The sequence below is a fragment of the Pleurodeles waltl genome, chromosome 11 (assembly GCF_031143425.1).
Source record: "Pleurodeles waltl isolate 20211129_DDA chromosome 11, aPleWal1.hap1.20221129, whole genome shotgun sequence".
NCBI classification, from domain to species: Eukaryota; Metazoa; Chordata; class Amphibia; order Caudata; family Salamandridae; genus Pleurodeles; species Pleurodeles waltl.
Genome location: NC_090450.1, coordinates 37,129,430 through 37,146,839, shown reverse-complemented (window position 1 = coordinate 37,146,839; position 17,410 = coordinate 37,129,430). Strand labels below are relative to the sequence as shown.

The 17,410-nt window shown below is 42.9% G+C and overlaps 1 protein-coding gene across 6 annotated transcripts in view; it reads right to left on the bottom strand.

The window, feature by feature from the left end:
- Window positions 1-17,410, bottom strand: part of EIF4G1 (eukaryotic translation initiation factor 4 gamma 1) — a 723,480-nt gene that overhangs the window by 640,428 nt on the left and 65,642 nt on the right. For 2 of the 6 annotated variants that reach the window (XM_069212972.1, XM_069212977.1), the window contains exon 1: window positions 11,506-11,674. The exons of the other annotated variants lie outside the window; for them this stretch is intronic. The gene's annotated coding sequence lies outside the window, so the exon portion shown is untranslated. Of the gene's footprint in view, window positions 1-11,505; window positions 11,675-17,410 lie in introns of those variants that run through there. 6 annotated transcript variants of the gene reach the window in all.

The window sequence follows — 17,410 nt, the reverse complement described above, 5'->3', positions numbered from 1 at the left end:
ACATGAGCTCAGCTTTGTCAGCGAGCCCACAAACGCGTTACAGGTTGCATCAGGCATAGCAATTTGCAGACATAAAATGGCGAACCTTATTGCATGCACAGCCAAATTAGGTATTTGTGGACACAGACACATACGGCCTTTCAGTAGATGCATTAAAAAAAATTAAAAAAAAACACACACGTGACAGTTCTAGACCAGCATTGGCCCTGAAATGTCCTCGGTATAAACTATCAGTGTCACCAAAGACTACGTACCCGAAGTTATCAGGGAGGAGGTGCAGGGTATTTCCACACAGATCCACCAGACCTGATCAGCTGCTTTTAAAATAGAAGCTCCTTATGTTGAAGCGGCCACAAAGACACACATTCATTACTTTTTTTTGTTGTCTTTTGGGTTTTGCAAAGCACGTTGTTGATTTATGAACCTCAGCGACGCGCGAATATTCTTATGAATTCTAGATCTCAACTTCTGGCATCAACGAAGGTACTTGGAAATTTCTTCTGAAGACTCCCATGAAAGTCTCTTAAAAACGCTATAGTTGTATTTAATAGTCCGGTCTCATCAACCAGACAGGTTACAGAACTTTGTATTTTCAGGGTCAAAACAGCTGCTGTAGGACCAGCATGTCTAATATGATCAACCAGAGCTACACCAAGAATTCATTAACACTACCAGGGTCGCCAACATCTAGGTGTACAGATACTGAACATAAACAAGGCTTTCACATGGAGACAATAGTTGCAACAGCAGATGCCGCACACAAACCATGCAAAAAGGCAAGCACTCCAAGCTGAGATCAGAGGCTACACTGGACAGCAGAGTGCCCAGAACCCGGGTGCACAATCTTTGAAGATAGTGACTAGTAGGTAAACTCAGTCTATGCATTTGATGCAATGATAAAAACACCGCCAGCATTAAGGACCTCAAACCAACTAGTATGCCACAGCAACCACCGGGGTATATTTCATTTTGTTGACTATCAGATGGTATGTGTTGCTACTGAAGACCTAAAGGCAGATTTTCTATTGTAAAGGTAAAAGCCACCAGTCTCTGCGTATGCTTGCCCCTTCAACTCGCTTTCCAAATAAACAGGCACTCGATTTTGTCTGGCCCTGTAACAGTAGTTATGTTCTTAAGCCAAGCTTCAGCAATGTTCAGTCATGTCTTGGTGGATCACTATCATACTCCCTCCAGTCTCATGACTCATCTAGAAACCTTCACGTCGGACAGCAGAAAGGAAGAGGCGATTCTTTCTGTCCATTCAGGAGTTGCTGCAGTCAACTGCCTCTTTTTCTTACAATACTGTCTGGGAAATAGCTCAAATTGTATAATATATATATTTTTATTATTATCCGTCAACCGTGATTAGTTCCACTAGGGGGAAGAAAAAAAACGGTGCAAGACGTGCCACTTTAATACAGTTTTACTATTCGGATATTCAATTTCTATTACGCTTTAGAAGCTACAGTGTAAACAAGGACTTCTTGTGTCAAAGGAATACTTAAGCATGTCACAATAATTTGGACAGCACAGGTCGCTCTTTTTAAACAGATGAAAGGGTATCTGCTTAGTAAACCTGAGGCATGACCTAAAACCAAGTGACACTAAAACAGTACCCCAAATATGAAATTACCTCAGCTGAAACAATGCATCACAAAATATAGGTACTGCGTCCTTAAAGACGAACATTAATCGGTCTTCAAAAAAATTGGCCACCAACACACTAATCACTGCAAACACTAGGCACGGTCATTGAAACCATTACCTTTCCTTTACCACCGCCCATTATTTTGAGTGCTCAAGGACCCACATCAACCTCTTGCTTAAAGTCTACCACTGCACCAACCACTCAAATTGAGGTCAGATATTGGTACACTGGAAAGCAAATACTTCTTTAAAGGGGGGATACTTGTCACGTTTCGTTAAAGGCAGCAGGGAAATATACAGCAATGGTAAGAACAAAAGCTAACCAGGAGACCTTCCTGTCGCAGAGCCCACAATCAGAAACTACCCCTCCGATTTAAGTTTAGGAGTCTACTTGCTGTAAAACCGGAGCTGGGCAACCACTCCCTCAGGATATAGAGTCATGACTAATGCATCATTTCCTTGTACCAACTGGAGGTACTAAAGAAATCAGATTAAAATATACATCTTGCCAAGCTGACTCACGAGTTGTGTCTGCCGGAAGTTACGTTCTAGCCAGAATGTTGCCGACTGAATAAAAAGACAGCTGGAGCAATATAAAAGCCTACTGGGAGCTAAAAACAGATTTTTTAAGTGTAAATATGGGGTGAACGTAGCTGTCAGTTCATTATCACACGTTACAGGATGACTTCAGGACACCGCGTGGGAAACGCTTACAAATGGATACAGGGCTCTGCGAACTAATAATGAATTGCCACCACGGATGCCTGGACCTACTTCTCCAAAGAAAGCACCTTCTAAATCAGACATGCGAGCAAATGATTGTGGAAAAAAAAAAATACATGCACAGCAAAATCTGGGGTTGAAAAGCTTTAATCTTCCCTGCAAGGCAGACTTTCAACAAATCACCGCTAGCCTCACTCAGTACACTCCTGCATGCATCACTGAAGGACAAGCCTTGCTAACAGTCATGTCACTGAATCTGGGACATGCGTTTTTCGTACACTGTAAAAAAAAAGCGTAGTACTATGTTTAGCACACAGGCATTCTTTATTGATACTTCACAAAGTGTCGGCAGGCGTGCAGAACAAGTGAGATGAAGATTCACAATTAAGCAGGCCTTTATATTAAAAAAAATATATTAACAACTCGATTAAAACATGATCAGGTAGGGTCTCTAGCTGTTGAAAAACAAAAAAACGGGACTTTTAGAAAACACTGAAGGACTACTACACTTTTACATGAGGTCAGGGGAACAAAATGACAAATCTCAGCACGCATCAACATAGAAACAGACAATGAGGCACTAAGGAACTAAATTAAAAGCAACGCTTAAACCCAGCAGCATGGGTATTATTTAAATTGTGCTCAGAGAAGAGCTGAGGAGTCGTCCTGTCGTTAAGCACATAAAAACCTACCTCTATGTTTTCAGTCGCTCTTCTATAAAGAACAGAGACATGAGCTAAATTTCTCAAAATCTGCCAGGACAGCTGGTGAAAAATTTCCAGGACGCTTGTCACCCTATATCAGGATCATTACAAACAAGCATTTGCAATGCATTGGGTCTCGCATTTGCTCGAGTTAGAGCCACTATCATTGTAAATTCCTAACTGGACTTTTCTTGCCACCTAAATTGAAAATGAAAAGTAACAGTTGACGTAAGTGAGCCGATTCAAAGTGCCATGGCTGCCTTAAGCGGGAGTGTAAAGGAGCAACACAAAAGGGGAAAAGTTCACTCGCAGTCAATTTTCCATGTAACATGGTTGGTGTCCAAGGCAGTAACATAACCACCCCAAGGAAGGACAAACATACCAATGATTACAAAGTATTTTTGAACGGCACACCCATGAACGAGAAGTAGATATGGGCGGGCAGTGGGCGTGATTAAAAGCCCACAGAAATTACAACACATCAGAGCGCTTGTGCACTCGACCCAGCCTCCTTGCTCTTCGAATCAGTCATTCACCCAGTGGACAGTCTGTCAGCAAATATTTGGATTACTGACAGAATGATATTAAGTGGCTTACTGAGGAACACTTACTGCACACTAACGAAATGAGCATTATCTGTTGACCGTTTATCTCTGGTCACGTGATCCTGGAAAACACATTTCGGAGACTGCAAAGGAAATGCTGATTATCACAAACTGACTGTAAGCAAGTGGGTGAATTCTTGCAGCTCCACATTTCTGGACCACCCCGAAGGGTGTAGGAGCTGGGTACTGCAACCTCAACCAATCTAGAAGACGCAGCTACTAGGGCACTGCCATCATCCGAAGGAGTGATAGCTAGGACACACAGGGCAGTATCAAGGGAGGAAAGGCTGTGAAGGGCACATGCCAGTCAGTGCCAAAGGGTAGGGTGGAGGGGGGCAACTAGGGAATCTGTACAAGTTCCCAGAGGGTGAAAGGCTGTAGAGTAACATTCAAAGCTGCTGTGAAACAGGTTCAAGTCTTGGCACTGTCTCTTCCTGTGATTCTGGGCTAATCACTTAACATCCCCATGCCGAACAAACAAAAATGGATGTGTCCTTGTGTAACGTAAATGGTGCTCATGTAAATTGCACTAATACCTTTGGTTTGAGTTTGTAATATATAAATATCAAAGTCAAAATAAGTGGGTTGAAAGCAAATAGGCAGGATTTATTATAGATCGCTACATCCAGTTATTTTAGTTCCCATTGCAAGATTTGCCATGGCAGGATGAAGACTCAAAGCCCAAGAGAGAGTGAGGTGAGCAGGAGACGCTACCCAATAAGGAAGGAAGGAAAACGTGATGTTGGAGCCAGACCATAGTAAGTAACCGTAAGTAATGAGCAGGCTCCAAGCCCCTTTTAGGAACTATATATATATATATATATATTTTTTTTTTTTAATAAAATATTTCTGAAGCACAGTGCAAGCACTGTACAGGCAGGTGAAACTTGAAGACAAAAAAAGGAAAATGAGTAATTTGCTAATCAAAAAAGCAGCACCTACTGATTTTAATGCAAAGCACTTTAGAGACGGCTGTTGGAAACTTAGTTCAAGGAGACAACCCTTTTGACAATTCTCCAAAAATTCATTTTAATAAATGACAAGGCCCTCATGAAATAATTTTAATTACAGTATCTGAAAGCAATACTGCTAGACTGATGACCAAATGGCAGTTTTCTGTCTCCTCCGGAAACAAGTTAATTTGGAAAAATTTGTACATCTCAGAATACTGAGCTTGCTGAATCAACGCACCAGATTGCATGATGTCCAACTGGTAAGTTTTGAGATTGATTCCTAATACATCTTTCACTCATGCGGATATTGAATAACTGAGCCCTAAGCATTAGCAATATTGCCACCTGTTTATTACTGTGCCAGGAATCTGTGCGATTCTGAATCAAAATAAAATAGCTGTTAGTATCCCACACTGAGCAGTTCTAATACAGGATGACTACGCAACATACATTCAGGAAATTACCAGGCATAAAGAATAGGCATAAAAGACTGAAACCTTGAAATAACTTTGCACCGGATGGTGTTTGAGCATGTAAAGATACAAGCATTCCTTCAAGACACAGATTGCCGACTGATAATCCATGTCCAGCAAAGAGATTGCTCCAACAGTAACAGAAAAGGGCATCTTAAGAGCACACAACAAGAACCATGCTTTCAAATTTGTTCTGAAGCCCCCAAGACCGTGTCAAATCCACAAAAGCATGAATGTTTAAATCGTGCAGAGATAATGTGCTTTACAAAATGCAATGTTTACTAAGGTCTCGAAAATTCATACAGGATGAAGGAGCATATTTTCTATAAAGGTTGTTACTAGATGTCTGCAGTAATTAAAGACGTTAGACTGGCTCGGTAGGGGAAGGGATACCGTTGATTGGGGCACAAGGGACACCAGACAGACAAAATGGTTAACAGTTTGTCAAACTAACACAGCAACAAGTACTGCAGAAAGTAGAGTGATCATTGTGCAGTGCTTTTAAACTGGTGATTTATGCATAAGGATGTTTTTGACACACCAGGCTTAGTTTGAGTACAGTAATGTTTCACAAACATTTTGCTGTCAAACATCACCAGTTTGAAGTACTGCATTTTGATGTAGTGCTTAGGCTTGTACTAAGAGAAACTGATCAGATGTGTTTACTTAAGGCTGCAGCGACATGTAGCTAGTTAGACAAAATATATGTTCAATTTTCACATAGTTTAGCCATCTCTCAGTCTACACAAATGCCAGGCATCAGTCATATCCCTCAGATGACAACTCTCAATCACCAAAGGAGAAGAGGCCTAATTTCTGCTTGCTTTCTTCTAAAATTGCCCAACGTTTAGTTCCAGGGATTACCCAACAAATATACTGAGAACCTACACATGCTAGATGAGTTAAATTGTTCTTTATAAAGTGCAAATAAATCCCTTCACACTGAACATTTTATCAGAAAACATGTGAATAAAACAGGTGCATTTTAAAAAGCCTTCCTCTTTGTGCAGGAGTGCAGGTAAGAAGGCAGCAAACCACATTTGTAGTGACAGAAAGCTACTCTATGGAGGATCACATATGTAATAGATTTATGGTGTGGTCAAGGTGGAGTGCATTCCAAACAGAGGCAGCAACATGATCCTCACACCTCCTCCTTCCCCACCGAGCCGTTCTGAAACAGGAGGGTCCAGCAGCAGGATCCAACAGCCAAAACGATCAAATAAGGTACTTGGGCGTAAACACAAACGCAGCATGTGGTCAGTTTTATAAAGGGCCATCTGGGCAAAGTACGGCACCTTACAACAGATCCTTATAGAAACAGGCAACCAGTGCAGCTTATAGCAAACTTCATAAAATGAATCACATTTTCTGAAATTCATGACAAATCAAGCTGCCATATACTAAACGCAGTGAAGCTTGTAAATAGCCAACTCATAAAACCCAACATAGCTAGCAAGGGCATATATTAATATAGAGAAAAGGGGGGAAAAAAAAAAAAAGTTTGCTCACAGTCAAACATATTGGCAATCGTGCTATTATCCATGTAATAGGGTCGTGTCCAAGGCTGTAACCAAACCACCCCACGGCAATACAAACGGTAAAGCATTTACCAATGAAAATAATGGATTTTTGAAAGACAAGCCCAACGAACAAGTGAAAGTGATGGGCGTGAAGAAGGTGTGGTTAAAAGCCACAATACTTACAACAGGTCAAAGCACTTATGCGCTGGAGCTTTAAAAATAAAATAAAAATAAAAAGGCACACTAGGTGGGCTTGGTCCAAAACTAAGACTATTATATTGTAAGCTATAACAGATGTACTAGAACAGATTTGAAGAATGACATGATTCTCAGCATGTAGACTTCTGGTGCTAATTAGTCAAAGTGGTAATTGTTGCCACCCTGATGGGAGGTACTGAGAAAGGAAACATAATTAACATCTGCCGAGTTCCCCCCTAAGAATGAAGCCTAACATGTGGAATTGGTGTTTACTACACCAATTACTGCATGGTTTTCGCACAATATTTGAATGAATCAGGTTTTTTTCTGGGGAAATCTGTCAAAAGTAAATCACAGACTTTGGTAACTATTTGCACACAGATCTGAAATAAGCTGTGCATCATCCATTTGGTCATGGGTCATAAATTAAAACAAACTTCGAACCAGTACCTAAGTAAAGTCTATACATTTATAGAAGAGATGGGGTCTGTGCCAGAAATTTTGCCTAACTCTGTACTGTCATTATGTTAGCCTCTCAGTTCCGAAGGAGCAAGTACGTTTAACTGTACTGTAGCTGGCTTAGTAGTTTGGGCTGGACGGTTCACATGAGGAAGAGGGTCAAGGCTGATTTGCATATGGGTAGGTCCAAACTGGGGTGGCATGGTGAGCGAAAGAACAATGGATTAAACCCAGATCTGTGACTGGGGCGAGTGTTTGCATTATTGAGCACTCCATCCATCATCCTTTTGTGTTGCTGTAGCTGTATCTATACAGAGCTTCATGTTAAGAAGGTAGTAAACCATATTTGTGGATTGACAGAAAGCTACTCCATGGAGGGCCATAGATGTAACAGTAGATTAATGGTGCGGGCAATAAAGGTTTTTTTTCTTTCGTTTTTTTAAGTCATGCATCAGGACCAGATTTTTGCATGTAATTAGCTGTATTACTAGGTCACTAGTTGAATTTAAAAACATGGATTTCTTAAGCATTCAATTCAAACTGAAGGACAGAAGTGTGACTGCAGTCCGGGCTATGGTTGTAAAGTTTGTGCGTGGATATGGCTGGAACTGCTAAAACTGTCAAACAAGTGAACAGACGCACTTACTGAGGATAGCTCTGGCCCCACAAGCCAATACCTACCATCTATAGGGCGTGGTGTGTATTCAGTTCAAAAACAGAATACGGGGCTTAGAATATTCACAAAGATGACCAGAGCTACCCGTGGGTGGTTCACTCTCAGGGAGTTAGGTAGTTATAAGGGTAGTTACATGGCCCTATGCTACATATAATCAACCTCAAAACTGCCTTTGTGGAAGGAAAAAGCCACATGAACTTGGCAGTACAAAGGGGTCTTCAACACCACTAATACACTTCGCTAATTGCAACAACTACCTGGGGTCATGCACTGGGGCAGCTTTGGGGGGCTGGGGCATTAATGGGAACCATCGCTAAAACCTGAGGACAGAAAATACCACGTTTTCCTTCACATTTGGTTTAAAAAGTGTCAAATGTAACTGAAAGGTGCAAAACATTTAGAAAATAAAAATTCTGCTACCAAATATACACTTTGGGGATCAAAATTGTAAGGAAAATGCTATAAAACAATATAATAACATTGCCTACCTCAAGTACATTCTAATGGATTCTTGCATTCTCTATCTTTTGTTGAAGATAAAGTTTAGTGAAGTACCCCTGACAGGTATTTGTAGATGTGATGAAATATGATGTGGCATGTTGAATTAGGGTTGACTAGGATTTATCAGGCAGTATTCTGTAGTGTAATCCTTTTTCCGTGGTAATTCATGTACATAGTTATTACCCGCTCTGATAGGGTGGCAAAAGTGTGGAGGGAGTTGTAGTGAGGCTGGATGAGGGGCGTGAAGGAAGGAATGGAGGATGTTGGCTGGCCGGAGAGCGGCCATTAAATTCTCCACCCATGCATACTTTGAAATCGGAATCAGGATTATGAAAGCGGTCCGGGCTACAATGCAGCAGTTTCCATAAGGGATTTCACCAGCTGGATTTTTGCTTGGTGGTGTTGGGGAATCAGGCCTGGCTTTCCTCCACGCAATAAGTCCAAGAACACTGGACCTCTTAATTGTGTATAACAGAATTGCATGCTGGAATTCTGCCAATCGCGCAGGTTCCAATTGGGGCCCCCTGACAGGTGATTCGTGCATCAAGGTAACTAACTCTCGCAACCACCATGCACAGTTTCCTCAATTTTATTGCAAATGTTGCAGCGATATTATCGAAGATGGTAATGAAGAGGTTATGACTGATGGAATACGTAAACTAAGTTAGTTACCATAGGGCAAAAGCTATCATTTATTGAAATAAGTATAACTATAATTGCTGGATTTCAATGGTTGTGTGTAAAATCCAAACCGAACTATAACGTCCATGTAACTTTTTTTGTTTGTTATTCTATTTAATGACATCCATATAAAAAAATTCCAGTGACTTTCTAGTTTTTTTTTTTTTTAAATGTAAAGTAATACTTAATTACCATACATTAATCCAACTGCCACCGCACATGGCCCCCAGTCTGGATACGCATAACTGTTGCAGATTCACACCGGGAGCTGTGCTGAATGTTATTTCACAACACAGATGCAAATTTCCTGTCACAGTACGGCCAGCCAATTGTAGCATTGCTGTTGGATCAAAGTTCCTAGATATACATAAATATATTTTCTTTAATAACTACAAAACGACTGGACAGAATTACACCAAACTAAAAAAAGATCTTCCTGGACCACTAATACAGCTTTCCAGCCGAGTTTGGTGTAATTCAGATCAGCAGTTCGACCTGTAGTACTGTCTAAAATCCCTATGAGAAATTGCGGGAGGGGAAAACATGTCTTTGCACCCCCCCCCCCTCTTACAAACCCTCCATTCTAAGCCCCCACTTGACGAATCACCCCAAATACTTCCAGATAGCAGCTGAAGTGACTGTCATTAGTTTTGATAACTGAACATTTCCCAAAGTGCGTCAAATGTATTAGTAAAACAAAAAATAATTTCCCTATGGTAAACTAGGCCCAAAGAGAGAGAGCGAGCGCAAGTTATACTGAAACATACTGAAAAGTTTCAAGTTAGAGGCACACAAGCCTTCAAACATTGTGTTGAAAACGAAATTAGCACTTTAGTATGGTTATATTGAAAACCTTTAATCTGTGTTGTACAGTTACTGTACTATTGTCCTAGCTGCTCCTTTCTCCACCTTTAAAGTTCTTTTCCACCCATGGTGGAACGTTGATGGTTGGGGAAAGACCGGCATTTGGTGACTAAAGGTAGTCGTATAAGGAGTCTAATAAAAGTGCTGGTTCATCTGATGCCCCGTTATCACTACAGGTACCTTGCAGTCGTCTGAAGTACTCCACAACAGCAAAACATGTAACATGCTAGAATTATGAATAAGTTGATGACCTAAAAGTAGCCATCAAGTTCAGCCTCCCAAAAGCACCTGCAACTGAACACCCTCGTTCGCTGCAGTGCACAGGAGGGCTACTGAGGATCATTCGATCTAAACCCACAGTTAAAGGCTACTGCAAAATGTTAGTTCACCTGCTCTGTCTGACAGTACTCAAAATATATACCCGTTTGTACACGTACATAGATACACGAATAAAGAGTATACATGTATAAATAAGTAACAAGGTTTATATGTATATATATATATATATACATACAGGAAATGGTCAAAAGGATGTACAGAAAGATGTATCTATATGGAGCACAAAGGCCAACACAGCGGGGTATTACGTTCAAGTATAGTATACTTGGCATTACAGCCAAATGCTCAATTAGTGCAAGCATTCCCTTTCTTATCCTCAACCTTTGAACTTGCACAATGGGGAGAGGGCCGTACCGACTAGGGTTTGCCTTTTATCACTTAATTTTACAATATCCAATTACAAGGGCAGTTCCCTGAACCCCATAATCCTATCTACACATGGATAAGTAATCACACGCAGTTAGACAGCTGAAAATAGGTAAGGTGTAATGGCCAACACATGAAAGGGGGGGTTGAAATATCCAGTACATGCCTACAAGAAAGCGAGTTCCAGATGCCATTCTATCAATATAGGGCGCATAGATCAGTATACGATATGGGAGGTGCACAGCCGACTATACAAAAGTGGGAGCATCCAAAGACCAATGTAGAAAGGCCATGATATTATATGAACGGGTCTATAACCTCGGAGTTTTAAAGACAAACCATTTCGTGACGGGGGGAGGTTAATCATGGAATTGGGGGTGCGGGTGTCACGGGAGATAAAAAGGCACTCCGGAGAGGCTGAGTCAAAGACGGGGGAGGGGGGGGGCTTTGCTTCAATTAAGCAAGTGTCAGCTAAAGGGGAAAAGCCTCTATGGGGGTAAGAGAATGACACTGCTGGTTAGGGGCAAACACGAAGAGGGGGTTTAATAAAAATAGGCCCAGAGCTGCACAATTGTGTGTAACACAGTTGAGTAAGGCAAAAAAATAAAAGAAGGCCTTTATACTGGCTGGACAAGAAAACCTATGGGGAGAAGAGCGACCGTATGGGGGTTTGGTGGGGCAAAGTTTAAGGGTGCGGGCTGTCTCCATTAGATGAACTGGGCCTGTAGGAGAGAGGTCAGTGTGCCAGCTGGTGCCGGTCAGGGCAGCGCCCCCACCCCATCGCTCCCCTACTCACCCTCCTCCTTCGGGCTCGTGACAGGTGGGCGTGGTGGCGGTCTGACGTCAGGCTCGGCGGGGGGAAGGGGGATTTCGGGGGCTCGCGGTTGGAGCCCGGCTACAGGGCCTGGGTTTAAGGCGCCGGGCCGGAGATAGAGACACGCACGCACGGGGCACGCAGACGTACCGGCGCACGCGCACACCGCCCGGCGCACACGCGGACCTTCGGGGTGCCGGGAGCGCATGCGCTGCTCGCGAGCTAGAGAGGGGACAATGGTCGCCATCTTAAAACACACATTGCTCGGCCTGGAGTGTCCCAGCCCTACGGAAGCGGTCTTACGTGCTCAACTAGAAGCCTCACCCTGGCGGCAGAATCGTCCGTTAGCTTGCAGGGTACCGAAACAACCCGCATTCTGAGCGGCACGCTCACTTTTTTTGAACGCCTTGTCAACTTCCATGCGTCTTCCGGTTCTCACATCCAATCCACGTCATTTTGTGGGCTGTGCTTGTTTAGGGCTTTCTCTCGACAGTCCTTCTGTGGGAAAGCCATGCAGGTTTTCCCGAGCCGGTGTACAGAGGAACTGCACGTTACAAGGGCAAGCGAGGCAGCACTGGCATCGACAGCGACGACGGGCAACTGCTGAAGCCAGCAGCACAAAGGACTACAATGACAGCTCACGGGGCTCGAGCATGGACACAAACGTGGGACTAACACTGGCGGCAGCATCATCGAGCAATCACCACCGGGAGCCCCAAGGCACTCGGGGCACAACCAGACGCCGCTAGAGGAGCAGCCCCTGGCCGCGGTACCGAGCGAACGGGGAAAGAGGTATCTATAGAGCAGAAAGCCAGCCAGATCAGCGACAGCACAAACTGTGTGAAAACTGAAGCCGATGAGAATGCTTTATCCAGAGAACATTTGAAAATGTCACACTCAAGGGGGTCCGCGTAACAAACCACGAACGCTGCTCTGCAAGACTTCCACATGCCATACGATAATGCCGAATATAACCAGATTAAGAATTACAAAAATTAAAAGGCACTAGTACAGTGGTTCCCCAACCTTTGGTCTGGGGACCCCTGAGGGTTCGCGACTGCTTTGAAAATTAAATAATATCAACAGATTAGGTCCCCAGCTTTCAGTAAGGCCTCAGTGGGGGGTCCCTGGGTTCCCGTAATGATGAAGTGGAGGTCCACGGAAGTCAAAAGGTTGGGAACCACTGGTCTAGTATCAACCCGCAGTACTTGCAAGCCCAGAAGGGCAACCAGATGTCCCTCAAAATATTAGACAAATCATAAATACCAGTAGCTTGACACAACACTAACTAGGTTCATAAACTCTAACCCACAGACCTAGGTGTGCATGCAGACCAACTGTCGCGACCACATCTTGTTCAATCACAACCCCCCTCTAAGATGCCAGCACCACTGCTGGAGACAAGCTCACCCTCAGCCCAGCACACAGCCGACGCAGGCAGTGCACTTAACGTTTGCTCCCGTCCCTGCAACCCCAGAGCTGCACTCTGGGCAACCGTACTTTTGACAGAGAGGGCATTTGACTACTTTGTTGTGTCTTTATACAAATATGGTCAGGGCTTTAAGTGGATGGAAAAAAAAAAGTGTAGGTTTTCTAAAGAGGTGCGGCTTAAATATAAGCTGCACTTCCAGGATTATTGTATATAGGCTTTACTACCAGATAATGCTTTGAAGGACTGCAATAGTGTGCCATCACACCGGTATTTTGGTTAGTCTCCGAGCTTAGTTATTGCGTTCAGATGTAACAACTGACAGACCTATTACTAGCATTAACTACTGGCTCTGTCAATGGCTACTAGCCATTTGTGATTTAAAAAAAAAAAAAGTACAAATAAGGATTTCAATGTATATATTGAAAATGTTTTAATTATGAAATTGAGAGACTGAATTAAACATTTACTGAAGCCTGTGGAAGGGGCAGTGGTTTTCAGTCATTGGAATGAAAAAAAATAATTGTAGGATTACTAAAAATCAGTACAATTTAAATCTGCAATCAATTTCCAAGCTCAGTTAAAAGAATGTTGTTCCAAAGTTAAATATCACATACAGTTAAAATCTAAACAAAATAGTTTAACCATTGCAAATGTCAATTAGTTTGGTTTCAAATAAAAATTTACCTCACTCATTGTGCAACTTGAATTTGGCTAGAACCATTTAAACATACCAGTGTCACAGCCATCATTCACTGTTTCGCTTATGACAATGCCCGTGCCGGATGCATAAATTGCAAAATCTTGCAGTTTCATTAAATATAAAATTCAGTGTGCTGCTGCGGTTTGGCTAAATGCCTTTCAACATCAACCAGTGGCAGAGGCACCAGTTTGCTCAGTTTCTCCTTTAATAATGTCCGTGCCGAATGCATAAATTTGCCAAATCGCCATTTTGGATCATTAATTCAAACAGGTTTTGGGCCTCAGTGACTGTTCGTACCCCATGTTGTAGGAACATTGGCTTAAAAAAAATCTGCAATGTGCATTGTATAGAGCTGGACACCAGCATAAGATGCTCCAGTGTTTCCTATTTGTAGTTACACAACCTACAACGCTCAATGTTGCTGAGAAACTTCCATTCGCTATTCAGCTTCTATACTGGAAGTGGCACCAATCTTACCAACAGTACAAGCTTTAAACAAGGTTTTCCCAGAGCTTGTTTCAAATGCATGCAGTTCAGGTGTGTTTTATAAGATGGTATTAAAAGTGTTTGCACAGCCCGATCCTGGAGAGTTTTTATGTCTGCTTCTCTCGAGCAGAGACAAAACTGCCTTTTAAGTGCAGCGTTAATTGTGGGCAAGATGTTGGGGCAATGAGCCCATTACACCTCATTGGAATCTTCTTGGTGTTTTATTTGTCTTCACCGTCCGGCAGCGCTCAACATAAACCTGTTTCAATACAAACAAACATACACAGGGCTTCTTGTTGCTTTGGGCCTTGGACCCGATAGTAATTAAAAACCTACATTAAAACTGGTCCCCATCAGGCCCTAAATTAATTTCCTCAACTCTAGTGGCAAAATCCTGATTATTTTTTGGACAGTAAAATTAAAAATACTTTAATGTAATATGTCAGCGATTTAGGTCCTGTTTATTTTTTATTATATTTCTATTTCCCTAAGCATGTGTGCTATTTCTAGGATGTTTTGTATTTATTTTTGTGTAGGTTGTTGCACCTTAATGGTGCATACTTTCAACTGAGTCGTCTCCAGGTGTTTAACAGGCCACGATTAAGAGCTCTGAAGTGGAGGCTGAAGGCAATGCAAGGGTGTCATAGTGCCTCTTAGTGGGCCACAAAGGTGTTCAGAAAACATGGGCAGCGGGCTTTGGCCTTTCTGCACTGCGCATAAACCAATGGTCATGCATTCCAGTTGCAATTGTGATTTTTTTGTAAAATCTGTTTGAAAGCGGTACAGAGTTGACAATGCCGAGTCAAAAGAGAATGTGGGGTTTACAGGTGCATGAATGTGTTGTGTGGTCAGTGTGTTTGGGTGGTGAAGTGAAGGAGATGCCTTCAGGAGAGAGTGTAAAGTGGTGCTGAAGAGGTAAGAGGGTGATAAGATATGCAGATAGCGGGGATGTGAGGGCAAATCATAAGCTCTGGGATGGTCAGGCACTATCTGAACATGAACACTTTAGTCGACACATGTATCAAATGGACCGGTTACACAGTGAACTTGTACCTAAATGTGATACTGAGATAATGGAATGTGTCTTTCTGCATGCGACTTATTGTTCCATATATAAATCAATAAAAGTTGATTATCAAAAAATAGATTTGCAGATAGGTGAGATGTGGAGAGAAAAGAGAGTGAACCTAACTGGAGTGATTGCGAGACTCTGAAAACCACCATTACGGCTAAATAAATGCCAGCAATCAACTATGCCCAGCAAACATTCCAGGGCAAGCTGGTGGACAAGTTGGATAAACTCAACGTTTATGCTATAAAAACTGCCATCATATACCCAGAACACCATATATATACTTCAGTTTGATATATCACATCAAGACTTCGTGCATAGGAGTGTACTGACGCAACACTTACACCAGACAGTCATTGCACCTGAGAACTCTTAGAAGAAAGTTCTAAACGCATTCTTCCCAATTAAAGGTAACCCATGGTATATGCACCTACAACAAGTGGTGGAGACACTCAATTTAGCCACAGAGTATTGTTGGGTCAGCCAGGCACTGAATTCAAAACGCAAAGAAATGAAAATGTCACTTACCCAGTGTACATCTGTTCATGGCATCAGTCGCTGTAGATTCGCATGTTTTGCATAGCTCGCCATCTGGTGTTGGGCCGGAGTGTTACAAGTTGTTTTTCTTCGAAGAAGTCTTTCGAGTCACGGGACCGAGTGACTCCTCCTTTTGTCTCCATTGCGCATGGCGTCGACTCCATCTTCGATTGTTTTTCCCCGCAGAGGGTGAGGTAGGAGTTGAATTGTAGTAATAGTGCCCATGCAATGGAGTGACTAAGTATGTACCTATTTAAGGTTGAGATGATACATATACAAATAGTTGAAGGTAACTTCCAAACTGCTACAGGCTCCCGGGGAGGCGGGTGGCCACATGCGAATCTACAGCGACTGATGCCACGAACAGATGTACACTGGGTAAGTGACATTTTCAGTTCGATGGCATCTGTCGCTGTAGATACGCATGTTTTGCATAGACTAGTAAGCAGTTATCTCCCCAAAAGCGGTGGCTCAGCCTGTAGGAGTGGAAGTAGTTTGAAATAATGTTCTTAATACGGCTTGACCTACTGTGGCTTGTTGTGCGGATAACACATCTACACAGTAGTGCTTGGTGAATGTGTGAGGCGTAGACCATGTGGCTGCCTTACATATTTCTTGCATTGGGATGTTTCCTAGAAAGGCCATGGTAGCACCCTTCTTTCTGGTGGAGTGTGCCCTTGGTGTAATGGGCAGCTGTCGTTTAGCTTTAAGGTAGCAGATTTGGATGCATTTAACTATCCATCTGGCTATACCTTGTTTTGATATTGGGTTTCCTGCATGAGGTTTTTTGAAATGCAATAAATAGTTGTTTAGTCTTTCTGATTGTAAGGAAATGCCTCCTTGGCATGGTTGCCCCCTGACTTTTTGCCTTTGCTGATGCTATGTTTACAATTGAAAGTGTGCTGAGGCCTGCTAACCAGGCCCCAGCACCAGTGTTCTTTCCCTAACCTGTACTTTTGTATCCACAATTGGCAGACCCTGGCATCCAGATAAGTCCCTTGTAACTGGTACTTCTAGTACCAAGGGCCCTGATGCCAAGGAAGGTCTCTAAGGGCTGCAGCATGTCTTATGCCACCCTGGAGACCTCTCACTCAGCACAGACACCCTGCTTGCCAGCTTGTGTGTGCTAGTGAGGACAAAACGAGTAAGTCGACATGGCACTCCCCTCAGGGTGCCATGCCAGCCTCTCACTGCCTATGCAGTATAGGTAAGACACCCCTCTAGCAGGCCTTACAGCCCTAAGGCAGGGTGCACTATACCATAGGTGAGGGTACCAGTGCATGAGCATGGTACCCCTACAGTGTCTAAACAAAACCTTAGACATTGTAAGTGCAGGGTAGCCATAAGAGTATATGGTCTGGGAGTTTGTCAAACACGAACTCCACAGCACCATAATGGCTACACTGAAAACTGGTAAGTTTGGTATCAAACTTCTCAGCACAATAAATGCACACTGATGCCAGTGTACATTTTATTGCAAAATACACCCCAGAGGGCACCTTAGAGGTGCCCCCTGAAACTTAACCGACTGTCTGTGTAGGCTGACTAGTTCCAGCAGCCTGCCACACTAGAGACATGTTGCTGGCCCCATGGGGAGAGTGCCTTTGTCACTCTGAGGCCAGTAACAAAGCCTGCACTGGGTGGAGATGCTAACACCTCC